Source organism: Stomoxys calcitrans, chromosome 3, assembly GCF_963082655.1.
Source record: "Stomoxys calcitrans chromosome 3, idStoCalc2.1, whole genome shotgun sequence".
NCBI lineage: Eukaryota > Metazoa > Arthropoda > Insecta > Diptera > Muscidae > Stomoxys > Stomoxys calcitrans.
The window spans coordinates 7,023,442-7,044,680 of NC_081554.1; the positions used below are offsets into that span (position 1 = coordinate 7,023,442).

The 21,239-nt window shown below is 36.1% G+C and overlaps 1 protein-coding gene across 4 annotated transcripts in view; it reads right to left on the bottom strand.

Annotated features, from left to right (window-relative positions):
- LOC106089503 (cGMP-dependent protein kinase, isozyme 2 forms cD4/T1/T3A/T3B) overlaps nucleotides 1–20,737 on the bottom strand; it is a 192,351-nt gene extending 171,614 nt beyond the window's left edge. Inside the window, exons 1-2 of one of the 4 annotated variants that reach the window (XM_059365374.1) lie at nucleotides 20,671–20,737; nucleotides 15,941–16,314 (exon numbers count right to left, since the gene is read on the bottom strand). The gene's annotated coding sequence lies outside the window, so the exon portion shown is untranslated. The other 3 variants (XM_059365376.1, XM_059365375.1, XM_059365377.1) reach the window with 3 other exon arrangements.
- Between the last annotated feature and the right edge of the window lie 502 nt (nucleotides 20,738–21,239).

Sequence of the window (21,239 nt, forward strand, 5' to 3'; positions counted from 1 at the left end):
AAAAAAAGAGCTTTGTGATGGGCAAATCAATTTATTGCAGATCTTGATCTTGGCTTGTTTGCTTAGGCGTGCTGTACTGTCCGTCTGTGTTTCAGTCTTGACTATGGTAATCGCGCAAGGTAAGTCATCAGCTGCTGGCGTTGGCGCTGACGCCTCATACTCACTGGCTAATCTTAATGAAGTATAAAAATACATTTAGCGCTGCTATTTTATTGTTCGTATCTGCCAAATGTTTCATTTTTAATTTCTCTTTCGTTTAGAGCTATTTTAAGATTCAAAAAAAAAGGTCTTTTGTCGATTGCGACGAGCTAATCTCTATCTCGGTTGTTTGGCCGTTCGGTCAAGTCAGTTTTGACAAAGTGATAATTGCTAAAAGAATTGTGTTGGCTAGCTGGCTGTCCGCCTGCTGATTGACGATTGACGACTATTGGTGGCTCGGGCAACGATTGTTTGTTTGTTTGTTTGTCTGTCGATTTGGGGGAATACAAACAATTTAAAAAAGGTTATAATTAATGTGGTTACTTATTTACAATTAGCGCATAAATAATAGAAATGTTTTAAGCAGCCCCTTTCCCCCTCCCCACCACACACACAAAACGAACAGATTGCTATTCAATTGAACGTATCTTTACAGATCACCACCACGGCTCGTTGGTAAATAGACACATTTAGCTTTCTCAGCTGTTCTAATTGAATGTATAAATTGCTATTTAACAAATTAATATACGATTTATTCAAGTCGCATGTATGAATAAGGAGGCAAGAGAGATAAACCGGAATAGGAAAAATATGTGAGCAATTTTTACTTTTGTGTTGTAGAAACAATAGGGGAATAGAAAACTTTGAATGAAGAAATCCAAGGGGGAGAACACCTCTTGAAATTTATTTGGGTATCAAACTTGGATAAGAAGTACAGAAGTCCAGATTGATGAGTTCCTTCTAGAGAACTGTCCTTATATTTCCTTGGACTATAATATGAATAAATATGAGCTAAGACATGTCTGCTTATATTTAAAGTTCTCAAAAAAAAAAAACTGATAAACTTTATAAATACTTGCAGCAGAGTGTTAAAAAGCCACTTTTAGAAACTTAAACACCAATTCAATAGCTCATCGTATCACTATGGAAAAGTTGTTCCATAACGATAAGATTTTTACTTGTCACACCTGTCACATCTATTTTAAAATAAAGACATTCGGCAATTGTTTTGTAGAGCGATCCATTTGGCTTGCTTCCATCACTCAACCGATTTATTCTTGAGCAACAGATAACACGTTAAAGTCAATGACCAGAATACCAAAAAAAAATCTCAGCACGAAACAAATGGTCAAATTAACCTTTCAAAAGTATAAAATGAAAATGCTTGTCAAAATAAATAGGTTAAGATATTCTATATCATATTCCAAAAAAAACAAACAAGTAAAAGCGCTTTGGCCGGGCCGAATCCTATATACCCTACACTATAGATCCCATTTGTCAAGTTCATAGCCCTGTATCTCTTTATAGACAAACAAACGAAAATGGATAAAAAGTAGCATGAATTGGAGGTTCATCAAATTATGCACTGATTCGGATCAGACTTGCTTTGGATACTGAAGAAGTAGAACTACAATTTCAGCCAAATCGGATAAGAATGGCGACCTATAGAGGCTCAAAAAGTAAAATCAGGAGATTGGTTTATATGGGAGCTATATCAGGTTATAGACCGATATTGAGCACGCATGTTGAAGGTCATAGCAAAAGTCGTTGTACAAAACTGTAGCCAAATCGGATAATATTTGCGCTCTCTAGAGGATCAAGAAGTATAATCGGGAGATCGGTTTATATGGGAGCTATATTAGGTTATGGACCGACTTAGACCATACTTGGCACAGTTATTGGAAGTCAAAATAAAACACCTCATGCAAAATTTCAGTTGTACAAAATTTCAGCCAAATCGGATAAAATTTGCGCCCCCTAGAGGATTAAGAAGTATAATCGGGAGATCGGTTAATGTGGAAGCTATATTAGGTTATGGACCGATTTAGACCATACTTGGCACAATTATTGAAAGTCAAAACAAAACACCTTATGCAAAATTTCAGCCAAATAAGATAATAATTGAGTAGTTTAGAGGCTTAAGAGGTCAATATCTGAGTTTGGTTTATATCGCGGCTATATCAGGTTATGAACCGATTACGACCATACTTGGCACTGTAGTTTAAATTCAAAACACTTCATGCAAAATTTCAGCCAAATCGAAGAATAATTGCGCACTCTAAGCCTCTGCAGAAGTCAAGATCCGTAATCAGTTTGTATGGTAGCGTTATTGCGCCATCTAGAGACTCTAGAAGTAAAATCTAAAGATTGGTTTACATGACAGTTGGTATGTGAACCGATTTAGACAAAACAAAACACCTCAACCGAAATTGCAGATAAATCGGATTAGAATTGCACCCTCTAGAGGCTTAAGAATTCAAGATCCGAGATCGGTTTATATGACAGCTTTATCAAAACATGGACCGATGTGGCTCATTTACAATCCCCAGCGAACTACACCAATAGGAAGTATTTGCGCAAAATTTCAAGCGCTTAAATTTATTCCTTCGAAAGACAGCGTGTTTACGACAGACGGACCGACAGATGGACAAGACTGCTAAATCAATTAGAATGTCAAGACGATCAAGAATATATACACTTTGTTGGATCTCAGATCAATATTTCGATGTGATACAAACGAAATGATGAAATTAGTATACCCCCATCCATTGGTGGAGACTATGAAAAAAAATATAACGAAAGGGAATAAGTGAAACCCATTTTCGCCCAGTTTTTCTTTGAAAATGATTTTTCGTAATACTTGTCAATAACATGTCGGGGGCTTATTTTTTTGTGGGGAGTGCTTAGTCATTTTTCGCCTTTCTATACCCTATGTATACCTATTAATCAGAATTTTCTTCATTAAAATAAAAAAGATTGACCAATTTTCAATCCTCATCCATTTTATTCTGTACCAATACCATCCTTTTAGATCACATTTTTATTCTCAATCCTTTTTTATAACAAAATATTATTGTTTACGTTTTCTCCTACTGTGGCATTTATAATTGACACATTTTGAGATTCTTAATGTTTAAGGGCCAGGCCACTTTTGGTTTTCCGCAAATGACCCAACCTTCTATTATAAAGCTATGCATAAATCCATTATAAATCTAAAACGATGCTTAAAGAGGCATATATCATCCGCGTAGTCGATGTCTTTAAGAAAGAAGTCCTTTGTACCCCTACGAATGCTAATGGGTGCCTCCGCATTAGTTGCTTCTAAGACGTAGTCTTATAAAATTAAGAATAGCGTTGGCGATAGGATGCAAACCTGCTTCCCTGTTTAAGCAATCTCGAAAGGTTGGCTCTTTTTTCAATTGAAATGGAAAGAAACATCAGCTTTCATATACAGCTTCCTAATTAGCGTCTCTTTTCATTGAGCAAATGTGTGTCAAAAGCTCAAAGTCGGTGAATAAATCGTACAGGAGTGGATTTAGTTCCGCAGACTGTTCAATGATTGTATGCAAAGAGTTAGTGCGAGTTTGCTCCTCCAAAACCTTCCCTATACCTTTCAAATCCAATTCTCTCCTTAATTGCCACCTTTTCTATCTTTATTCATTCCACGCTCTAAGCCCACCCTATCCATATCCCTCTTTCTTCTATCCTAATCACTTTTTATCTCTTTCTAATCATTTTCCTATACCAATCCAATTCCTTTCCTAATCCAATCATTCCTATCCTTATCCTATCAATTACTTACGTTCCCCTATCCTTATCATTTCCTCACCTTATTTTGTCCCTATCATAACCCAATTACTTATCCCTTGACTACAGTTGTGTTTTTCCATAAAGTGACATTTTAACGAGTGCTGCCTAATTTGACATTACGATAAAAGCTGTTTGATAAAGTTTAGCTCAATGAGGGATGGAAAAGGGCTACATAAGTTAACATGCCAACTTAAGTACAATTTTCCCTACCGTATTATGTGTATATCCTCTGTCTATCGTTTTTGTACCTTCACCCATTCCAATCCCTTTAATTATCATTATTCTACCCCATTTATATCTGTCCTATACCTATTGCCCAACCCTATGCCTATCCGTGCCCTATACTCCACTACTACTCCAACTTAACTGATTATTATCTATGTATATTGACTTCTCACCATAGTTTTCTATTCCGATTCCTCCTATCCCAAATATATGTCTATCGTATCTTTACTCTATCACTATCATATCCTTATCCTATCCCTATAATATGCTATCAATATTTTATGTCTATTCCTATCCTATCGCTATCCTACACCTTCCTATCCCTATCCTATTCCAACTCTAGCCCTATCCTTTCCTCATCCTATACCTATACCTATCCTATCCCTAGCCTATCCCTATCCTATCCCTATTCCTATGCCTATGCCTATCCCTTTCACTATCCTATCCCCTATCCTATGCTTATCCAATCACTATCCTATGCTTATCCAATCACTATCCTATCCCTTTCCAACCCTACTCTATCCCTTTCCTACCTCAATCCCATTCCTATTTTAACCCTATCCTTTTCCTGTCCTATTCCTATTTTAACCCTATCTTATTCCTATTTAACCCTATCTTATTCCTATTTAACCCTATCCTACTCCTATTTTAACCCTATCCTTTTCTATCATATTCCTATTTTAACCCTATCTCTATCCTATCCCTATCATATCCTTATCCTGTCCCTATCCTGTCTCTATCCAATCCCTATCTTATCCCTATCCTATCCTTATCCTATAACTGTCTCCATCTGGTCCTATTCCTATTCTAACCCTATCCCTATCATATCCCTTTCCTATTCTATCCCTATCCTATCCTCATCCTATCCCTATCCTATCCCTATCCTATCCCTATCCTATCCCTATCCTATCCCTATCCTATCCCTATCCTATCCCTATCCCTATCCCTATCCCTATCCCTATCCCTATCCCTATCCCTATCCTATCCTATCCTATCCTATCCCTATCCTATCCCTTTCCTATCCCTATCCCTATCCTATCCCTATCCTATCCTATCCTATCCCTATCCTGTCCTTTCCCTATTTTTATTCCAATCCTATCCCATCCCATCCCAACCCTGTCCCTAATCCTATCCTTATGCTATTCATATCCTATCCATATTCTTACCATATTCTATCCGTATCGTATACATATACTATCCCTAGCCTATTCCTACCCTATCCCTATCCTATCGGTATCCCTATCCTATTCAATCTCTTTCCTATCCCTATTCTATCCTATCCTTTTTCAATAACTATCATAACCCCTTCCACTTTTATCTCTTCCTATCTGTATTCTTATTCCTTTCCAGCACTATCTTTATTACTATCCCTACTATCCCTATATGTGAGCTTGTCCTATCCTATTCTATCCTATCACTCTTTGATCTCCTCGAATTCCGATCTCTATCCCTATCCCTATCCAATCCTATCCCTTCTGTGTTCTTATCCTATCCCACCCCAATCCTATCCGATACCTATATAAACCTATCCCATACTATTCCTTTCTATCCCCCCAATCTATCCCATTCTCAACACTTTCTTGTTTACCCTATCCTACTTCTCCTATTTCTTTCCCAATCACTTTTTTAACACTTGCTATTCACTATTCTTGTATCGTTTTCATAAACTATTTCAAGTTCACCATGGCACTATCCAAATTTTATACACACCATTTATTATTGGTATCTTCATCTTACCTATCTCTTATCCTACCTCAATCATTTTGTATCCTTTTCATAACCTGCGATTACCGCTTGTTTGCCCCTATCCTATTCATATTCTAATGTTTACCCTATTTTATTCTATCCTATGCTTAAGTCTATTGCTGTCCTATTGTATCTTTATATGACCTTTCCCATTTTCACCTTCTTTGTTCATTTACATAACCTACCTATTTTTTGATATTTCAATTTCTTTTACCCCTTCCATATCTTAATTTCATTCAATTCCTATTCTATCCCCATCATACTCTATAGTAGCCTCAAACCTTTTTTTATTTCTATACTATTCTTATCGTATTCTTTCATTATCCTTCACTGAACCTATCGGCATCCTTCTCCGATTTCTATCCGAATCACTTTTCTATCCCCTACGCATCCCTATCCTATCCTTATCCGATTCCTATGCATTACAATTCCAATTCCAAACCCACTGCCTGTTTATCCATATTCTACGAACACCCTATTTTTCCCATATCGTAAGCTTACCCTTCTTATCCTCCTATTTCTATATATATCGCGTTTTCATCACGTTTCTTCACTCCCTCTCATATCCCTATCCTTTTCTTTCCCAAATATCAACTTTTTTTTATCTCTATCTATCTGTTTACATCTCCTTTTTCTACACAGTTGTCACATTTTTCCAATAGGGTACCTCAAAAAAAGTCATGCTTACAAAATCATTCGTTAATCTATTTTGCTCTTCCATACATCTTCTTAATGGGGCCTTCTCACTTTTTATTTTCGGTAAGTGACGGTACCTTTTATTATGGTATGATACTGACAATGACAATATAAGTTATCGAAAATTTGTTCATTGCTCGCCAACTGTTCCAAACTTTATTAAAATATACAAAATGGGCTTTTCTTCTTGTTTTATTTATGTGTCAAATGCTAAAAGCCACAAAAAGCTTCAAATCATAAAGAATGATTCACCTTGCCACAATAATCACAGAGTGTTGTGTTGTAATCGAATTGAATCACTTCGATTAATATGCAAAATAAAGCGAAATATGTTTGTGTGCCTAGAATGTTACATCGTAAAAATAGAATACAATCGATGCATATTCAATCAATCCATCATTCACAAACATTCGTACACGCGTTTATACCACAAACAATAAATATTGGATGGTCATTGAGACATACTTAAATGTCATTCGATATTTCCGGAATTGATTGCCAAATAGACTTTGTACGGGCATATGTCGTAAGTGAATGTACATTAGGGTGTAATCAAATAGGAAGTGTTTCTAAGCATACTCCCCTATTTGCCATTCTAGTGAGTATGAAATTCTAAAGCTCTATAATGGAATCTTGAGTAAAACGAAAAAGTTTGATACTGGAAAACTTGTGGGATGGGAAACTAGAAACAAGTTTAGAAAATAAATATGAAATTGAAATTAAATACTGGTTACTTTGTAATATGATTGAGAAGAATGGAATAGAAATAGCAAAAAGAAATAAACTGGGAGAGGAAGGAGGATAACAAGTTATTATACCTTATCATAGCGCTAAACTAAGTAAGTTAGTTCTCATTGATATCTTAACGGAACATTTATGGCAATTACGGGGAAACAGTTTTAGCTTTAGGTTAATTAGGATATAGAATAGGGATAGGCATGAGAGAAGAACACGGACAGTGTAGTGAATGTATATGGGTAGGATAGGGATAGTATACACTGAACGAAAAATAGCTAATTTTTATTGATATTACAATAATACCAAAACATTACCGTGTGGTATGGATAATGTAAAGCATTATAAATACCAGACGGTATTGTTTTGGTAATATTTCACGGTGTTGCTTTACTATCAATACCATTAATAACATCGGTGTAGGATTAGGATATGATAGCGCAAGGAAATGAAATAGGAAAGTGACAAAAAAGGTTCAAAGACTACAAGATTGGGATATAATGTTTACTGGAAGGATACGGATAGAATATGAACAGCATAGGTATAGAATAGGGAAAGGACAGAGATGGGATATAGATAAAAAATGAACACAGTATAGAGGGCGTAGAAAATCGATTAGAAAAAAGAAATTGTATAGACCGTGATCAGGATAGGAATGGGGAAATGAAGGAAATATGATTGGGAAATTGCCAGGATAGAGCAAAGCATGTGTGGAACAGATGTTCTGTCATAGCCAATTAAAGTAAAAATAAGTATGTAATACCTATAGCACTTTTCACTTTGCAAACTAGAATAATTATGATGCTCCCAAATGTTCACCAATCTGTTATATTCATCTGTTGAGTCTGCATATTCTATATTATTTATTTTATATGCAGACTTTCGTTTTTGCTATGTATTTTTATACCCACCACCGATGGATAGGGGTATATTAATTTTGACATGCCGTTTGCAGCACATCGAAGTATCTATTTCCAACCCTATAAAGTATATATATTCTTGATCAGCGTAAAAATATAAGTGGATCTAGACATGTCCGTCCGTCTGTCTGTTGAGATCAAGCTACATTCTTTGAAAATGGAGATATTGAGCTGAAACTTTGCACAAATTCTTTTTTTGTCCATAACCAGGTTAAGTTTCGGATTATATCTTGATATAGCCCCCATGTAGACCGATCCGCCGACTTAGGGTCTTAGGCCCATAAATGCAAATTTTGCCTATGAACATTCCACTAAGGAACAGGGGCAAACTTCTCCCACATCAATGAGTGCAGTCCGATTTAAGTTTTTGTTTTTAAGCTCAATGATAAGGGACCTCCTTTTTATAGCCGAGTCCTCTTTGGAGAGAAGTTCTACATGGCATAGTACCTCACAAATGTTGCCAGCATTAGGAGGGACCACCGCTCAAAATTTTTTCTGATGGTCTCGCCAGGATTCGAACCCAAGCGTTCAGCGTCATAAGCGGACATGCTAACCTCTCCCTAAGCCCCATAAAAGCCACATTGGCCCCCGCTACGGTGGCCTCCCTTAGCCCCATAAAAGCCACATTTATTATCTGATTTTGCTGAAATTTGGGACAGCGAGTTGTGTTGGGCCAGCCGACATCCTTCTTCAATTTGGCCTAGATCGGTCCAGATTTTGGTATAGCTGCTATAAGACCGATCCGCCGATTTAGGGTCTTAGGCCCATAAAATCCACATTTGTTATTCGATTTTGCTGAAATTTGTTGTTGTTGTTCTTTAATTTGGCCCAAATTTAGATATAGCTGCCATATAGACCGATCTCTCGATTTAAGGTTTTGTGCCCATAAAAGGCTCATTAATTGTCCGATGTCGCCGAAATTTGGGACAGTGAGTTAAGTTGGTCCCTTCGACATTCTTCTTTAATTTGGCTCAGATCGGTCCAGATTTGATTTCATTGAAATTTGACACGGTGACTTATGTTAGGCTTTTCGACATCCGTATCGTATGTGGTTCAGATCGGTTTATTTATATACATATGTAGCTACTAAAAAGATCAATATTTTGTTATACACAATTGAACAATGGCTTGTACTTATTACTATTTGGTCCAAATCGAAACATATTTCGATATAGCTTCTATGGGGCATAAGGTATGCTTTTTTCACCGGAATTTTACGAAAGGTGCTTTTGGTATATACCAGAGGTAATGGGTATCCAAAGTTCGGCACGGCCGATCTTAGCGCCTTTTTACTTGTTTAATATTAATGGCTTTACTGCTTTTGTTATTTATATGATATGCATTTTTATTTTATATAAAACCGTAATTACTTAAGCCTTAAAACATATTTTTTAAAATCTTTTTTACAATCGACTCATCAAAGATCCTTAATTCAAATTGCAACACCTGGGAAACAAAAGAACACCACTGCCACCAACACCACCATCATATGCCTATTTGTCAAGTCAAATGTCACATTTTGACAATTAAAGGCATTTAGCTCTCAACAAAGTAAATTGAATCAGCAGGGCAGCGAATTCCCAAAATAATTGCCAATTGAGAGCAAAATCCGAAGCGACAAAAAAATAAAAATCTGATTGTGATTTTTGTTTTGTTCTCATCTTCTTACAATTCTCGATTAAGAGCAAAAGAGCAAAAACAAAAACACGTTTTGTTTATGTTGATGGTATCGTTTGTTGTCATGGTATTTTTATTTTTTAATTTGTTCTACTCTTCCTCTTCTTGTGTTACTTTCAGAGAAGATATGCGTCAGCAGCCAGCCTGTGTAAAAGAATGCCAAATCAGAGGAGGCATTCAACACATAACTCAATACAGCTCAACTCTCCATCATCATCATCATCAACATCGCCGCGACATCATAACCTGTTGACGGTAGCGACACATTCAATGAACAACCATTTGGAGTGGAGCACTACAACAATGGATGGATGGAGAGCAAAAGTTGTTGTCACCTTATCCCACCCCGCCCCAGCCTTTGCCATTCATATTCAAGTGTTCGCTAAATCGTAATCAGAATAAAAAGTAAAAATAGAATATTATGAAAAGACCCACTCACTATCCAATAGTCTGTCCGTCCCTCCGTCCATCCAGGCGTCTATTTGGTAGAGCAGAAAAGGGCATAAGGCGGCAAAAAAAATTAAGGCATGCAGCCAGTCACAGTCGTCAAAACGGGCTGATCTAAAAATAGAAACAAGTGGTTGTCGGCTGGCTCTGCTGTTTTATGAACGTGAACGTCGTCAAATGAAATACAGCTTTAACACAACTCAACTAAAACAAAAGGTGAAAACAAAACTAAAACGTCGACAGAAATTGAATATGGATGGTGATATAGTGATATCGAATCGATTGCCCAAGAATTTGAAAGTTTTGCTAATAGCTTGAATCACTGTGGGAACCCGTCAATTGATACAGCTGCCTTTGTCAATAGATTTTCTGATATAATTGAACAGAATACAGTTGTAAAAGAAACCAGAGTTTTAGCCAAATCATTGCTTACACCGTGGATTAACAAAAATTTGCAATCTTTAATGAGATATAAAGAAAAATTGTTAGCAAAACGAAGAAAATGCGGGCGGAACAGCAGAAATGATTTTTTATTAAAAAATATAAGTAGAATAATTAAAGTAGCTGAAAGAAAATGCATGAATAAATACATTCATGGGAACATTGAAGCATTAAATGCAAATACTCAAAAAACATGGAAGTTCTTGAATGAATGTTTGGGAAGAAAAGAGAAAGCACAATGTATGCTTAGAGACGCAAATGACCAACTAATAACTGATGAAAAGACTAAATGTGACATGTTTAATAACTACTTTCTGAGTGTTCCAATTTTGTTGAAGCGACAAATAAGTCGTCTCCAAGATGATAGTTGTAACAAACTGTGTACGCTTACGCAGTGCAATTCTACTTTTTCGTTCGATTACACCAACAATGATGAAGTTTTGGATATCATTAACAATTTACAGAGTGATAAAAGTCCAGGTCATGACAATATTTCGATCAAAGCAATTAAACGATGCAAAGATACAGCAAGTGAACACATATGCAAAATTTTCAATACCATGGTTAATACATCCATATTCCCTGAAGTTCTTAAGGTTTCAAAAGTAGTACCTATACCAAAAAAATCTTGCTCTCAAACGATTAATGAATTCAGACCGATTGCTTTGCTATCGTGTATTGACAAAATTCTTGAAAAACTTATGCATACCAGAATCTATGGATATTTAACTGAATCTCAACAGTTATACGCAAATCAATTCGGATTTAAGAATGGAAGTGGAACACAAGATGCAGTCGTAAATGTTGTGAACTTTATATGTAAGGGTTTGGATGACAAATTTGGTGGTGTTGGAGCAATTTTCTACGACTTGTCGAAGGCATTTGATTTAATTGATCACGACATTTTGCTAGCTAAACTTCCTTTTTATGGGTTTCAAAATGGTTCTTTGCAGCTATTGGAGAGCTACATTAGAAATAGAAGACAGTATGTAGAAATCAATGGAGTTAAAAGTGATACTTGTTTTGTTCAACATGGAGTACCCCAGGGTAGTGTATTGGGACCTTTGTTATTTACTATATATATGAATGATATACCTAAACTAAAACTATACGGCAAACTTTTTTTATACGCCGATGATATCCTGCTCTTGTATCCCTATCACCATGAGGTAATTCTAAAATCACAAATGGAACATGATGCAGCAATTATAGCAGAATTTTGTCGAATTAACAGACTTGTTTTGAATTCTAATAAAACAAAAATCATACGTTTTCGACCGCACTGCACAATTGATGATAATTTTCACATAAGAATTGGAAACAGTCTTTTATATGAATCACGGTCAGTAAAGTACCTGGGTATACACTTGCAAAGTAATCTGTCGTGGGATCTGCATATACAAAACATCAAATCTAAAGTAGCACCTGCAATTGGAATTTTATATAAATACAAAAACAAGTTTGATATAAAGACAAATTTTTTGATTTACAACTCATTGATTCACAGTCACCTTAACTACATGTCAATAATGTACGGTTACAAAAAGAGTGGTCAACTAAAGTCATTGCAGCGAATACAGAACAAGGCATTGAGAAATGTTTATAATCTACCACGGACTTATTCAACGATTTCCTTGTATGAAGACTTTGCTAAAGGTATATTGCCAATACATGGACTATATAAAATGCAGATGCTTATATTTATGTTTAAATCAGTACGAAACCTCGTGGCTCCATCAATTATATTTCATAGAAATCAATCAACTTTTAATACAAGAAACAGCTCAAATTTGGAAGTTGCACGATGCCGTCTTGAATTGACAAAACAGAGAATTGAACATAGTGGATGTTCTGAGTTTAACCACCTCCCTCAACAACTAAAAAACATCTTAAGAATTTCAAAGTTTAAAACAGAGCTAAAAGCATATTTATTGAATAATGTGAGAATGCTTCTTATGTAATCAAATTTCTTTTATACAAAAAAATTTTTTTTTCCTTCTTTGCATTTAAATTGTGCGTTTTATTTCAATGGTACTAGACTTGCCAACTCGCCCCAATTATGTCTTTAAGGCGCTGGGGCACATTTTCTACTATTGTAAACACTTTTATTGAATAAATATGAATTACTTAAAAAAAAAAAAAAAAAAAACTAAAACGTCGACAGAAATTGAATATGGATGGCACAGTGTTGCCATGGTTACGAAAAATTGCACTGAATTTTTTTTTTGAATTCTTGGTTTATTTGTGAGAGAATTTTATACATTTATGTTGAAACTTTGTTTTGTCACTACGTCACGAGTTACAAAGGCAAAATATGGTCGCTGGGTGAGGTGGAGAGGTTATATGAAAATCAAACTCTATTCTTACACGCAAAAAATAAAACGCTTGGTATATTTTCGCGAAAAAAGATCTGTTTTATTGGAAGTACTATTTTTAACTGTGCAACATTTCTCTACAATGTTGAAAGTTAGTCGCAAATTTCCAAAATTTTGATGTAAAATTCACTTCGTCTATAGCAAACATTGACTCATTAAGCCGAAAATTCAAAACTTCTTTAGCACAAAAATGTTTCGATTGCCTTGTGTCTCTTCCATTTGGCAGGGAGGGTATCTCAAAATTTACTATTTTTGTTTTTTTTTTTTTTTTCATTAAGTAAAGCTGAGTCAACCACCAGTCAATATTGGTAGGATCACCTTCGTGTCCGGAAGTATACTCGAAAGTGACAGTTTTTCAAATTTTAATTTAAGTAGTGAAATGCTTGTATTTACAATACCACAAAAAATAAATCTCGCAACAAATGGCGCCAGGTTGGAGCCACCAAGAATTTCTTCAGCACACAGATTGTTTGATAAAGTTTTGCGCCATTAAGAAATATTTATAATTTGAATTTGTCACAAATTTTTGCAATTTTACCATAAACAAAGTCCGAACGTTTTCCATAAACAATGTTTACTTGACGAAAAGTCAGTTTATTGCTAATAAATTATTTTTTAGCATGTAACAAGTAAAAACGTGCTAAGTTCGACCAGGCCGAATCTTGGATGGTCTCCACCATGGATTCCTCTATAAATTTTACTTCATTCTCATTTACTCAGTTTGTATTTGAATTATTTTACAACAAATCGGGAATTGAGAAATCGGTATTAAAGGATCCTATATCAGAATATAGACCATTTCGAATCATACTTAGCAGGTATACTGGAAGCCATAACAGAAGTCTTTGTGCCAAATTTCAGCCAAATCATGTAAACACTGAGGACTCTGGGAGCCCAAGAATCCAAATCCTGCTTTGGTTTATATGGGGCTATATCAGTATATTGACCGATTTGGATCATACTTGGCATGGATGCTGGAAGTCATAGCAGAAGTCTTTGTGCCCAATTTCAGCCAAATCACGCTTCTAAAGGCTCAAGAAGCCAAATTCGGGGATTAGTTTATTTGGGTGCCATATAACTACACGGACCGATTCTGATCATATAGGCGTCTTTGCGTAAAATTTCAGCCAAATTGAAGGACAAATTAAGGCTTCTGGGGGCTCAAGAAGTCAAATCCGGGAATCGGTTTGTATGGGAACTATATCAGTTTATAGACCTTACTCGGCATTGATGTTGGAAGTCATAAGGCAAGTCTTCGTCTCAAATTTCTTAAGCCCCTATGGCTTTAAGGGGCTTAAGAAATCAAATCCGATGATCGGCTTGTAAACCGATTCGGGTCATAATTGGCATTTATGTTGGAAGTCGGAACACAAGTCTTTGTGTAAATTTTCAGCCAAATCGGATGAAAATTGAGATGTCTAGGGGTTCCAAAAGGCAAAACTGGGATCGGTTTTTATTGGGGATGTATCCAAATCTGAACCGATATGGCCCATTTACAATCCCAACGATCTACTTATCGATGTAGGTCGTTGGGATGCAAAATTTCAAATGGATATCTCAATTCGCTGAACACTATCGTGACTTCGACATCCTAAGGATGGAATTGCCGGACGAGACCTTCCTCGTAAACTACGCAGACGAAATTGCGGCAGTCCAAGCGGCGAGAAACACGGAAGGGACCCAGCGTAAGCTAACGCAGGTATTAATCCGCTCGAAGAACTGGCTACACGAACGCGGACTAGAGTTGACCACACACAAGACTGAATTAATTCTGCTAACCAGACGGCGAATCCCCCTGGAAATAGACATGCGAGTCGACAACGTAGTCATCACGACAAAGAAGGCGGTAAATTACCTCGGAATTGGACTCAATTCCAAACTAATTTTTGGTCCACAGATGAAATTCTCTGCTCAAAATGCGATCGGGCCCATCTGAGCAGACTTATGGCGAACATACGAGGGCCACTACGAAACTTTTGATGGAAGCTCATGGATGCTGTTGCAAGCTTTGGTAGAGCAGAAAAACTTAAAAAGCTCATTCCTTATTTTTGCGATTTATTTACTTAATTCAATCCATAGGGCTGAGACCTTGCAGATCTATAATGTATGTATGCTTTACACTTAAATTAAATTTAAAGACAAATTTAAATGTTTGCAAAACTTGTTACTCAGAGATAAACACCTAAAGGAGGAGATCGGCATGTTGAAGGAGAACAATTGTCACCACAGTCCCATTATGGATACAATAGGTGGTCAGAGTAAGCTGGGCAGAGTCTTAGACGAACTGAGATATTTAGGATAGATATCCCCAGCGGGAAAACTTGGGCGGATTGCTCTTCACATTCGGGAATTTTCATCAAAATTTACATTTTTCAACGCAACGTTCCTCAACGCGTTGGATTTATATTCGTGATTTAATTTTTAATAAATTTTTTAGAAGAGCAAACCCCTAGATTTTTGCGCATTTTCTGCGTAGAATGTATTTTAATGGCAAATGTACTTTAACCGTTCCTAATATATTTTCTTTATCTTAAGATTTTTATTAAGTTGCGTTTTTCCTTTTTATTTTTTTTATGTTTACCGTTTTTTTTTAATGTTTAGCTTTTTTAATTTTGTTTAAATTTAAACACATATGAAGAAAACCCAACAACGTTGGCATCCCTGTTTGGGGCCTATTGTCGCTCTTTATTATATGCTCTCTCTCTCTCTCTCAATGTTTTGGCAACAGGTTAAGGAAAATTTTTGCAGTTTCAAAATAAAGAAAAATTTTCTTCAATATGTAAAATTATAAATTTTGTTGTATGGGCATTATGTACTAGAAGAGGAAAGCAACAAAGGGTGGGGAAAGAAAGCAATAAAAAATTAATATGCGAATAAATATAAACTTACATGTTGATAGAGATGACAATTAATACGGGCAAACGAACGAAGGAACGAAAGAATAGAAACGAATGAGATAATAATAACAATAATAATGGGTATTATTATTACTATTAGTTGGAAAATATACAGCAGCAGGTGTTGTTGGTGGCGTTAAACTGGATTGATTGCTGGCTGGGGTGGTAGGTGGCAAAAGGTGAAGAAGTTAGCGATGATGCAGGAACGTTACAAAATTTCACTTTTTTCTATTTTCTACTTTGCTTTTAGTTTATTCGTATGTGGGAGGATTATGCATTAGGGATTATCTGCACTTATATTTCATTTTTCATTCTTTCACTTGACTGGTTGGCTTGTTTTTTGTTTGATGCGATCACTTTGTTTTTCTACGTCGGTTGATAAGCAGAACACAAAAGGAATAATAAATAAATTAATAGTTGGAACGAAACGAACAGCACTGAAATAGTATAACTGCGTCTCAATGAAGACAACACTTGCAATGGGGATTATTATAATGTGCACCCCACCCCCTGCCCCATTCCACTCGATAAGTACAAGTGTAAGTGGTGGCGGTAGTAACAAAGACACGGTAGCGTTAGCGGCTCTCTTAGTTTGTTGTTTTTTTTTTAATTTTTTTGTGATTAATGCACTTGCCTTGATCTCTCTGTGGGGGGGGGGGGGGAGACGTAGCCTGCTATAATTTTGAGTGAATGGCGGCGGCAGCAGCAGCACAGCGGAGTATTTATTGGGCAATCAATGAATGTGAACACAGGAAATGCAATCTTTCTATTTATTTATGTTTATTCATTGCATACACGTGTGTGTGCCAGCAAATGAGAGATGGCGAGAGAGAGTGAGTATGCCACTATGCTCATTCGTTCTCTGCTGTGGTTGATTCGCATTTTGTTTTTATATTTTTTTACTATACAAAGAATGCAGGCGGAAGACAAAATTATGCTTAATAAATAAATTCCTCTTAATAAGATTTACAAAATACCCTGACAGAATGACTGTTTGTCTGTCTGCCTGGTCTCCCCCCACAAATAAAATCTACTCTAAAACAGACACACAAACGCCCATTGCATGAATGCTGAAGGGGCTACCACAACCACCGACTTAAAATTGTCTTCATGGGCGAATCTTCATCCGAAGAAAAGGCATTCAATTATTGCTGACTCTGGGGAAGGGACGTGGTATTTTCCACGAAAAATCATTGCAGTTTGTTGAATTTTTTATTATTCTTGAGCTCTCATGCCTTTTGTCTATGCGTTGATCATCATACATAGTATGTGGTGGAAAAATGCAAAAGCCTGAGAGAGCAAGAGGGGCAGGGTAGTGGTGGGGATAAGTTTAGTTTCTTGTTTTTTGCGTTGTTCTTTCTTCTAAGGCGATGCCAACGCTATCATCGCTGACTGACTGACTGCCTGCCTTGCTGGCTGGCTATTAAAAATTTTATTTATTGGTTTGTTTTGTTAATTTCTCTTCAAATAACTACAAAAACAAATGATTGCAATATTTTGCATTGGGCTTTGGGCCACTTAGCCGGCTGTTGTTGGTACAAGTGGGTGTTGTGTGGATTATGTTGCTGAGGAGGTGGGTGGCTGAGGGAGTGGTGTGTTTGTTGTGTATAAGCAATGAGAAGCAAAGGAGCAGGGTTGCCATACAACTATGAAAGTTTTTTTAATAAGAAGAATAACTAATAAGTACGATATGGGTTGAGAAAATAATACGCCTTATGTCATGACAGGATTCACTAAAAGAATGTTAGGTCACTTGCGCAAACATAAAGTGGATAGGACCCATGAACATTCAGGATTAAGAATGCCAAAATTGCCGATTGAAAATATCATCAAATGGGAGAAAACGTAAACAAAGAATGAATGTAAAAAGAGAACAAGTTGACATCCTCAATGCCGAGTACTGCGAAAAATATAAAAAAATGTATGTCGGCTGATCGCTTGGCTTAACCTTATTCAGTGAATCTTGATGTCATGCTTACACTTATCGTTAATCTGGATTTGCAACGAGATTTCCGAAATCTCGTGTTTTGCAACGAGGTTTTCCATACATTTTATGTATGAGCATATACACTTAATTGAGGAGATTGCAGCAAATCTTCTGCAAAAGTTCTTTTGTAATACGAAAAATTCAAATGCTACTCTGGAATTGCAGTGACTACCGGTTATTATCGGTATTTTTGGCAGCACTTTTTAGAAACATCTGACATTTCCTAATTGAAATTATAAAATTTTGAAGTTAAATCTAACAGAATGGTTTCAATAATAAAACCGCTTACCACAATAAACAAAAGCTGAACGCTATAAAAATGCAGACAACAACAAAAATGCTGTTAAAATCATTGCTGCTATCAATTTTAGTTCGGAAGTTCGAAAACCAAATCAATTCAAATGTAGCGTAAACGGGTTTGGGAGATTTGATCAAATGAAGTGGATTAGGGCTCTAGTGTAAATGTGCTTTTTTATAAAGTTGGCTTTGTTTTTATAGCTACTACCGTAGAAACAATACTTTCACAGTTAACTTCAAAGTCAAATCGAAACTATGTGAGTTATATCCAAATTTAAACCTCAACGAACTGCATCAATGACTGTTTCAGATGACCATATTTGGATAAATTGTAGCTCACATATAAACTAATCTTTCAATGACTTCTTGAATTAGAAACCTCATATTGTATCCAATTTGTCAGAAACTTGTAATTATTTTCCCTTTAAAAAAAGTAAAATTTCCACTAAAATCGCTTACAGAAAAATCTAGGAGACTATATATTGTTGTAGCTACGATCGCTATTAATATACAGATTTATTCATTTTGAGATTAAATTATCCCGGCTATGGTCCCTAGATCCAGCTTCAGAAATTTGGACGGTTCAATTAGAGCGGACTCCAGTGGATAGTTTAGTTTGCAATACCATCCGGATCTTCCTTAGGCCAACATATTTCCGATCTTCCTAGGCAGGCCTTTCTCATTGTCAGGAAGGTGACAAAGAAAATTATACTAAACTCCTCGGTAGATATGTAGTTATATCATAAAACTTGATTTAGTATGTACTTCGTGTAGCGAAAGATCCGTATGCTGGTGTGTTCATATAAATACCAATGGAAATCAATGCTGTCCTTGTCGGCCAGGATAAAATTTTGTTTGTACTAATATTAATATACACACTTGGTACATATGGCAATAAAATTTGGGTTATAAATATTGCAATACCTATTTGGTAAAAAAATCTAACACCAAACGGTACTAATTATTTAAACTTTATCCGTTCCAGACGGGTATAGTTTTTATACCATACGGGTCTGCTTTACTATAAATCGCATATCTGGTATCAATTTTTTTTTTCAGTGTAGTCATCCTATAACCTCTGGTCAGGTTCCATCGAACGAATTTACCCCGTTTTTATAGAAATTACAAGCATTCAATAATGCAATATCGACAGCTATAGATGACGTATCTCCGTATTGCTATCAGTACTGCCTTTGGCCGTCTCAATAAGAAAGTATCACCCTACATATGTACTTACTGAAGTACCTTAAGTTCTTACGGTTTAATTAAACGTCTTTTTATTGTTCCTGCAATGTCCATTTCTTTTTCTGTATTAATTTATAGCATTTTTTGCATTATTATTTCCAGCGACAAAACTGTGGTATCCAAACGATGGCAACACTGCAAATGAGGGCCCCAAAACCACCATGCATTCGCCACGAGAATTTAACACACCACAGCACAAAGCCGACTGTTTGGCCTCAGTTACTCAAACAGTGGTGTACGACAACAACAACCAAACCAAAAAAACCACACCACACATCAGAGAGAAAGAAGGAATTACAAAAAGAAAACAACAACAAACAACACCACCAGTTGAGTTGTGTGAATTGTTGTTGAAGGAAAGATAAGATATGACCACGGTGCTGGTGGTAACGTTGGTGTTGTTATTGCTGTAAGGTAACGAGGGCGCGCGGTATATCCACAAATAGGTACTTATTTGACAATTTTATAACAGGCGGGGGTAGCGTTGAAGCTCACTCTTCTTTATCTATTGGTATGATGGTCACTTGAAAAAATTTTCCTACAATTTTTAGACATTTATTGGCATTATATTGCGATCGCTAGATTGATGTGTTGTTATTTCACACTACCACTTTTAAGGGCACTTTTTAAGAAGAATTGTAGAAGTTGGGGGGTGGGGTAGGCATTGTATTACTTTAATGAATTTGTTGGCTGAGTCCCAAACCGAAAGAGCAGCACCACACTCAAACACTCTCAGCGAATTATGTTTAGCTCTCTATTTATATATTTATTTTAACTATCTTCAATATTTTTTCTTCATTTTTTTGAAACTTAACTATGAACTAAACAAAACAAAACAAAAGCGAAAATGTTGGAATTTTTTTTTCTAAAATTGAACTTTGCCTTTGTAGTGTTGTTGTTTTTCGTTTCTTCTCTAATGGTGTTGTATTTGTTTTCACTATTCTCACACTTGAAGCACTTATTTTTTCTAAGCTGTTATATTTTTTTTATTCGTTGTGGTGTTTAACAGCAAATATTTTTATTTTCTATAGGCACTTTTTCTTCATTTTTTGTTGGATTTCATTTCATTTTCTGTATCAATTTTCTATTTCAATGGGTTTTTTTTTGTAGTAGTTTTAATTTCTTTTTCCTCTATTTTTATTCTTTCTTTTTTTTTTGTTGTGTTGTCACTGAATAGAATTTATTTTCCACACCTCACAGAGCGCGTTGTTTTGTTAAAGAGTCGTTGTTAGCTACTGAGCTGGCATTCTCCGATGGGTCTGCGCCGTTAGCTGTTGGGACCATCAAAAACAAAGTTAATCGCTGTGCCGACAGAGAGTGTGTAGTGTGTTCGTTTGTGTATGTGTGTGTTTGTATTGTTTGCTTGCTTGGCATATTTTTTCTTTGTTTTAGGCTCCCATATTCATGCTCTTGGGAACCATGCTCTATGATCGTGCTCTTTTATATTTATGCTCTGTTGGAGCTCTTTAACTGACTGCTTGCTGAGGAGTTGTTGGGCCTTTCTTGTACATATGTAAGTATCAAGAGCACAAGAATAACACAGAGAGCTTGTTTTAGCTACTGCGCTAGCCATGCTTGCTTATCAGTCGAGTGCATGTTATTGATTTCTTGTAGGGTTGCCAGTACGGTTGTCCCCCAACAGAGTTGCAAATGCAAAGATGGGGAAAATACGTTCTTCTAATAATAAACTCAATTAAATTTCCAAAAAATAAACGGATGAATCGATTTTATTGCAATTTTCACAGAAAGTGTAGAATAACGG